The 8,823-nt window shown below is 33.0% G+C and overlaps 1 protein-coding gene and 1 long non-coding RNA gene across 2 annotated transcripts in view; both read right to left on the reverse strand.

The window, feature by feature from the left end:
- Positions 1–8,823, reverse strand: part of LOC139511546 (L-fucono-1,5-lactonase-like) — a 30,002-nt gene that overhangs the window by 9,549 nt on the left and 11,630 nt on the right. The gene's annotated exons all lie outside the window — the stretch shown is intronic.
- Positions 74–4,518, reverse strand: LOC139511544 (uncharacterized). The gene is made up of 3 exons (XR_011662041.1): positions 4,340–4,518; positions 1,772–1,864; positions 74–764 (listed from the first exon to the last, which is right to left on the reverse strand). It is a non-coding gene; the product is annotated as an uncharacterized lncRNA (long non-coding RNA).

The raw sequence follows: 8,823 nt of genomic DNA on the forward strand, positions 1-8,823 counted from the left end.
CCTCTATGGAAATTTCATAACAGTACAAACAGTATTAATATATTTTCTCCTAGACTGAATTATTGATACAAAAGATAATTAAAACTTTAATACTGTAATACAAATTTTCATGGTGAGTATTAAACATACAAAAACAAAAGGCTGACTGTTTAGCATGTTTAAGACAATACAATAATAAGCAAAACGCTATGAATATCATACCATTTGTGATGTTATTAATATTGTGATCATATTTGCATATTAAATCAAATAAACACTTTTCATGTCAAATTAACTTGTCTTCTGTTTCAGCTGCTGTGTATTCGACCCCCTACATAACTGTTCAGTGCATAAATAATTCAATCCACAAGACATCTTCCTTCAATTGGTTGAATAAATTTTGGCAACATATGTTCTTCAAACATCTTCTTTGTATATTTGATATGATGGAGCCATGTACATGAATGGATAAAGCAGGTGTTTATTTCGACAACAAACATGACAAAGATACTATTTTTTTTCTTAATTTCTCCATAATCCATCAGTTAATATGAATGTAGGTTGTTACATTTTACACAATTGTGTTCTTTGATAGTACTCCATTTTGTTTATAGCAATTTTGTAGGATTTTTTCTATTTCTTTTTCCAGAAAAACACACAGTTGAGTTCATTTCACATTAATAATCCAATTAGCACATTATGTAGAAAAGTATTAACAATTAAGTTTCCTCTTCAGTATAGACCTGCAGGACCTGTTGATGATCATAAAAACCAAGATATCTGACCTATAAATACACAAAATAAAAAAAATAATGTTATAAATGGAGAAAAAAACAGCAATATAAATAAGCTTATTTTATCATGTTTTAATGAACATTTTGAGAAACTTTCATTTGATATTCTTACTTGTCATGCTTATGAGTTCTCTTATTTCAGTGCTTTGTGTCCAAGATTTAATATTCGTTGTTTAGTGCCTTGCAGTGATATTTAAAGTTGAGCCACTTGCAATAGTTGTTATAGAATGTTCATATGTTGTGTTAATATTTGAACCACTGTCCTATATTATGGTCAGGTTGAGTGCTCACAGACATGAGGCCTAAATTAATATATTGTTTTTTTCCCTAATCCCTATTCTGACAAGCCAGGTGTGGGTAGTTAGGTAGGTAAATAATTTTATTTTTCCCAAAAGCCTGAATATTATCGGATGATCCGACAAGCCCGAATATCAGAAATGAATAAAATAATATTTGGCTTAGTTTTGACAATAAAATTTTATGAGTAGGGCCATTTTTGCAGGGTCGGTCAGGATTGGAGAAACAAACAATATTTTATATTAGGCATGATTTTTTTTTATTAATTGTTATTGACTTTGAACATGTTGAACTAAATTGGATTGTTTAAATCTTTATATGTTGAGATCTTTAATGGATGACCTATAAAGGAAGTGTTTTCTCATTATTGAAGGCAGGCCCATGATTGGCCTTTAATTTCTTGCATCCGCTTCATTGAACTCTGGTGGATAAGTCACTCATTTACCATACCACATTTTTTTTATTTTTATATGAGTCATCATTCAAAGGCAATTTCTTTTAATTCATTACTGTAATTCAGAAATTATAGAAACTTTTTAGTAATGCCAATAATGTGACTGGGTGAGTATCGCAAAAACAGAAAAATATATATATATATATCATGTAACTATATAGATCTTTATGCAGATTTTTTTTGTAATCACAATAAGTTGTCCATTCCCTGAAAAATCTGAATTTACAGTATATAGAAGTGGTCTTACCATTTAGGCCTTGTTGTATTCTGTTTATCTTTTTTTGCGCTCATTTCTATTGTAACTGTTTATATTTTTCATTATTTTTCTATATTTCTTGTCCTATAAAACATAAAAAGGGTAAAAACTATTATAAAACATCAGTTTGTGTTTTTCTTTATATTCAGTTATATTTAAAAAGAATGGAATATTTGTGCTATTTCATTTCACAAACTTTTTGCCAGTCATGACTTTCAAAGACTTTCACCCTGGTCAATAGTTTAAAAAACAAACATTCCCATACTTTTTCTTTGTGTTCGTACTAATTTTTCATTTGACAACAAAGACATGATTCAACTATTCTTCTAAAATTTGTTTCGCTTGACTACGTTAAACTCTGAAATATTGTTAACAGTATAATCTGTATGTGTCTCACTTGTCAAAATTTCAAATTAATATATAAATAACCAATAAAAATGCTATGCATGGCTCAGCTTGATACAAACGTACAGGTTGAACCCAGAACAGTTGGGGCAAGTATGGACACAACATTCAAGCTCGATAAACTCTGAAATTTAAATTTGGATTGTGATTCAATAGTTGATGCAGCATAGGTTTCTGACACAGAATGAATGCGGTCCAAGTACTTAAAAAATTTAAATTGACAATTAACCTCTAAAATGGTCCAATATTCAAAATCTCAATACATGGTTAGATGCAGCATATCAACATGATCAAAGAACCCCAATAATTCATTTTTTGGTGAAATCAAATAAAGTTAAATTTTGGACCTTTTAGAACTCAATGTGGACCAATTTGATAACGGGCTAAAATATCAAAAATCTTAATGAATTGTTAGATTCAGCATATCAAAGAGCCTCATATAATCAATTTTTGTTGAAATCAAACAAAGTAAAATTTTGGACCCCGATTTGGACCAACTTGAAATTTGGGCCCATAATAAAAAAATCTAAGTAAATATTCAGATTCAGCATATTAATCTGAACACCAAGAATTTAAATATTGTTAAAATCAAAATAAGTTTAATTTTGGACCCTTTGGACCTTAAGGTAGACCAATTTAAACAGGACCAAAAAACTAGGAATCTAAATACACAGTTAGATTTGGCATATCAAAGAACTCCAATAATTCAATTTTCTATAAAATCAAACAAAGTTTACTATTGGCCCCTATTGGCCCCTAATTCATGTAATTCCTAAACTCTGAACAAAAACTCTGGTCACAAAACTTGTGTTTGAATTTCATAGATTTCTATTACTTGTACTAAAGTAATTAAGCGAAAACTAAATGTCCTGGGACAACGATGACTACATGATAAAATTGAGAATGGAAAAAGGGAATGTGTCAAAGAGACAACAACCTGACCATAGATTCGAGGGTTGGAATCCTTTTCTTTTACCGAGCAATGCATTTGAATGGGAGATATAGTTGGAACCCCTCTTTGCTCTTGGTTGGGACCCCCTTTTAAAATGGCTGTATCCGCCCCTGAGAAGCATTATAGAAAAATCTATAAGCTTTAACTCTCAAAATAAGGATAATTTTATTTTTAAAGAGCAGGCACAGATCCAGAGAGGGGTTCAAGGGATTGGAACCCCCCTTTTTTCGGATTATCGCTCTCTATAGTCGAAATTCACGTTGATAGTAAACATGCATATTAAGAGTATAAATATGGTATATTAGTATATATGGTACAAATAAGTACAAATAAGTGATCATGGTGATATAGATAGAAAAATCTGAGATTTATGATTTAAAAAAAAAGGGGGGGAGGGACTATATGGGGCTCATACAGGATCCTGTCCTCAAGCACCTGTGACAATGACCTAGTTTCATAGCAATAGCATACATTAATAAAGACTACATGGTCATACTTATGTTTAACATGTTTAAACGTGGTTTAAACTTTGGGTGTTCATTTTTTAATGTTTAACATGTTTAAAGCTAACAGTTTCAACTACATACATGTATCAAGATTTGATCCTACATTATTTAAATATTGAAAAAAATAGCTTTTTAAATTTGGATCTATATATAATTGTGAATGTCACCATGGTCACATGGATGTATTTTAATGTAAAGCATCTGAAAAATCATTAGCCGTCTCATATTTATTTCAGTTCTTCAAAAGGCAAATTTATATGAGCTTATGCTGAAAATAGAGATTTCTTATTAAGGAGAAATCCCTGCCCCCCTTTTTGTGTGAAAAATTTTGTTGATTATATAGGGAATCACAGAAACATGACTGAGGCAAGCATCCCCCATCTGAACCCCCCCCCCCCCCAATGAAAAGTTCTGGATCCCCCCGTCAACCTTTCACTCAGGTCATTGGTGAAGAGTTGTCACATGTTTGTTTAGCTTGTGTAGGTGTAAGTAAGTAAGGAGGCAACCATTTGATGTGTACACAGGCACTTGTTTCTATCCATTGGAAGAACCACTATCAACGTATATTTACTCGTAAATATACGTTGATAGTGGTTCTTCCAATGGATAGAAACAAGTGCCTGTGGATGTGTAGCTAGGCCGGGTGAAAAATGTGATTAATCTTGCTTTGTAAACTTGTGCTTTAAATAAAATTACCAATCCATTAAAAAATCTGTGAGCCCAATCTCATCCAGTGAAATAGATTATAGTCTGTTTTCGAAGTTATATGGAAGTAAGTTAGTAGTCCAGATAATTATGACGCATTGCAAGGCATTTTTTCTAAGGAGAAGTGTAGAATGGGGGAATGGAACCAATAAATTGATCGGATCCGAAATGTTCTTCCCAGTAAAGGAGTACCTATTATTTTGTCGGTAATTATTATTAGTGTCGGTGGTCTCACAAGTAAATCAGAGTGAATATTGCATGCACATTAAAATTAGCAGAGAAGAGACAATTATCAACTTGTGTATTATTCATTTTCTCGCAGTTATTTACGGTAAATCACCTATATGGACATAGGAAGATGTGGTGTATCAGGCGCGGATCCAGAGGGGGGGTTCCGGGGGTTGGAACCCCCCTTTTTTTTGGACGATTAATGCATTTGAATGGGGACATATAGTTGGAACCCCCCCCCCCCCCCCTTTGTCCTGGGTTAGGAACCCCCCCTTTTTTAAATGGCTGGATCCGCCCCTGTGTATGTATATATATCCCAAAACAGGTGTTCGGTTCTAGTACTATATAGTGGATATAGTATATGACTTTTAAATAACAATTATCAATTATATCTGTATTCTGTGGCGGGTCGAAGGGGATGGAATCCGGGGTTGGCCTCCCCTAGCATTTTGTGAGCAAGCATTGCATAAATGATAATCTAGGGAATCCTCTCAAGTTCCTATATACAAGGTGATAGGACGTTCCGTTGGAATAGGTTACCTGTGCATCAGGAAAAGTTTTAAGGCATAACGTGAAAAGGTAACCTATTCCAACGGAACCGAACGTCCTATCACCTTGTATATAGGAACCTTAAAAATATGTGAATAGGTCGGGAAAAACTCTCTTTTGACACTTAGGTATGTTTAGACACCCCTTATTTAATGGAGACATGTAGTTGGAACCCCCTTTATTATGGCTGGATCCGCCAATGATTTTACATGTAAATCAAGCCCCGGGTATTTGTTGGCATAACGGTAACCACGAAAGGGGGGGGGGGGGGGGGGCTAATTAAAAGCACGAGGAATTATAAATATACAATTCATCAGGGGTAGAGTGCATCGAGGAATGGGAATTAAAATTGTCTCTTCACGATGATCGAAAAAAGTATCTTGCACGTTATTTTCATCATCTTGTCTGAAACACTCTGAATAATGAGCTACAAGGCGAAAACAAGGCATGTGAAATACTAATAACATACACTTCTTTTTTTATACGTTGTATGGACAAACCCATAAATCCCTCAACAAAAATTGCTTGATTCATGTCATATCAAATAAATTACAGCGCGGAAAGGTAACTTTAATTTAATATCAAAACTAAATTTTTGTTATATTTTTCAATAAATTTATAAATCTTTATTAGGCATGCGTTGCGTGAGTTCCATTTCATGAGACCTACACAGATTTCTATAAAACAAATCAAAAACTATAAATACAGTTTTTCAATTCTTTCCGGCATAGATAAAAAAAAATATGTATATAATCAAGGATTTGTATAGTAAGAAAATCCTTGATATAATCTATATACGATTTGGTTGAATTATTTCACTTCATTATAATGATAAATCCTTTAGTTCTTAAATTTTTAATTAAAATGAATTTATCATTTTGATATCTAACGATAAACTTTTTAAATTGAAGTGACATGGTCAGTAACCTAATTAGTTGCATGGCTGATTACCATCTTACAGGTGACCCAGTAATTTTCCATATGACAGTAGCGTGTACCCTCGGGGTTATATCGGGGTGTGTATAACTTATTTTCTGGGGAACATCCTGTCCACGTGTAGTACTTAGCATATATTGCAACAGATGACATTAAACAAATTTTCTTTGTAGCATCGGTGGCAATTTCATGTTCGACCACACAAAATATTTCACAAAAAAGATATGATAAAATCAAAAGAAAAAGATAAAGAAATATTAACAAATAAAGGTGGAATTGAGTAAACGGGGATTCGTGTTTTTATGAGCTTATTTTCAGTGGACAACAACAAATGGAAGTTTTTAACGACCTTGTGTGACCTATGGTTGTTAATGTTTGTGTCATTTTGGTCTTTTGTGGATAGTTGTCTCATTGGCAATCATACCATATCTTTTTGACTGGCTATATACATGATATAATATAATATAGCACTTGCACGGTCGGTCCAGTGGACATATTTCATACTAGATAACTTATACAGTAATTCTTTTTATATATATGAAAATTATTGTCCGATCTGATACACGTACCTATAATGTACAGAATTTTGTAAAGCTTCAAATATATGGGGTCCGTAGAAACACCGCAAAGGACCTCCTTAGTGCACTAAGAACAAAAATGTACACTAAGGACCTGATGGAATGATACAACTGTCACAAAGGATATGGCATATAGAAATAGACTTTGTAAAAGGAGAAGGTCCGGTAAGACACCTTTTTGGCCCCAAAATATAGCAGTTGAAAATCTTCCACATACACTAATAGAATCAAATAAAATAGACACTTAAGTGTTTCAAAAGTGGTCAAAATCTTTCGTCAGATGAACCTGAAATTTGAGGCCAAAATCGGTCCTTACCGGACCTACTCCTTTCATAATTTTAAATTATATTTTTTCTAATGTTTTCTCGACACGTGCCTCAAAAAGTTGATTGTCACCTTTAGTATAATCGATAGCAATTCATGTTCGCTCAACCTTGGCCCGTGATCTACTAGTATACTGATTAAACATGTATATGGTATTTCAAATTGTTCTCTATTTTTTTTTCATTTGTTTGTTTTTGCCGTCTTTATTCTGTCTGCTATATTTTTTACTTCTAAATTAATAGCGTATTTTCAACTCTTTTCAGTTTGGGAATTTTTCATCCTTTTAATTTTAAAAAGACAAATAATTGTGAACACTTCACGGAAAAGTGAGGATTGATATTTGGTTGCTTAACGTCCAGTTGCCAATACTTCATTCATTTTTCTAATGTTAAGAACTATGCCATTTATCAATATTTCGATTTGAGCGTTACTGATGAGTCTTGTGTAGACGAAACGCGCGTCTGGCTTCCTCAATTATAATCCTGGTACTTTTGATAACTATCACAGCAATGTTTTTAAACATGTTTAGGAAAGGAATATATTTCTGATTCGATGTTTATATACAAATGCATTACAAGTATAAATATGTATAGGTTGATGTTTAGTCCCTTCGATGTTTTAGACTGTAAATAAATTATGACCAATTTATTTCTGACATCTTCTTCATTTTTAACTTTTGTGGATAGGTGTTTCATTGACAGCCGTACCACATCTCCTTTCGCTTATTTTTGTTGTATATATTTTTTAATTCACTTTCCTTGTCTTTTAAAATATATTTATTCCATTATTTTTATTTGATGCCGAAAATAAGAATACGAAGTTATTTGTTAAATGCTATAAATAAGCGAAGTAAAACAACCGTTGATAATTATGTATATGAGCATTACAGGGGCGGATTTAGGCGGGGGCATGGCGGGCGTGCGCCCCCCCCCCCCCCCCCCCCCACCCCTAAAATTTGCAAAGCATGGGTTGTCCGGACGTAATAAAGTATCCGACGAAAGCTAATGTCGTCGCATTCAATCTGTCGTAACATTCAAACAAGTATTACTATATAAAACAGTAATTTAACAGAATCATTTAACGTGATTACTAATCAACTGACCTTTTGTTTATTTAAGTTCTATAAACATGTTACACTTCAAAGGAAGGTGTCAAAAGCGGTACTGCGTTTGATGACAAATATCATAGGCTTTTAGCAGTTAGAATACAAAAATTGTGACATTCTAGTTGCAGTTTTAATAAACAATTTCTTTGATAATCGAAGTTCAAAAACATCCCTACATCACTTTACCACGAAGAAGGTGGGAGCCCTACCCGCTATTTGGGTAACCGGTTGGTTATTTCATCATACCAAGAAAGCAGTGTAAGTTAGATTCTTTCTTAAGGAAAGATAAAGATTATGGTTCAAGCGTTTCTTAATAATGGCAGAACGGGCTTAAGAGTCATATGATTAAGTTAACTAAATAATTTAGTTCTCCCACATCATTAGCGGATTTAGGGGGTTAAAGCGAGCCCACCCCCGGTTGAAAATCTTAAAATATTTTTTTGTATTAACCATTTCTTGTTTTAATGTTATCTTTACTATAATTTGAATATCTAGCACTGAATAGAGTGACACGTTGTCGCTACACTTCTTTAAATATACACAAGTCATAATAACATTGGCCAGAGGGTAACCTGATAATTAGAGGACCAAAGGATTTAATTAAGACAATCCAAGGCAGCTATCTCTATATTTTATTATATATATCTTTATTAGCCTCCCTTAGAGTGATACAACAATTGCAAAACGGGTAGATACGATCTGTAATCAAATAATTAAACTTATAAAATTAATACTTAAAATTTTATTTAGAGTAA

This window comes from Mytilus edulis, chromosome 2, assembly GCF_963676685.1.
Source record: "Mytilus edulis chromosome 2, xbMytEdul2.2, whole genome shotgun sequence".
In the NCBI taxonomy this organism is placed as follows: Eukaryota; Metazoa; Mollusca; class Bivalvia; order Mytilida; family Mytilidae; genus Mytilus; species Mytilus edulis.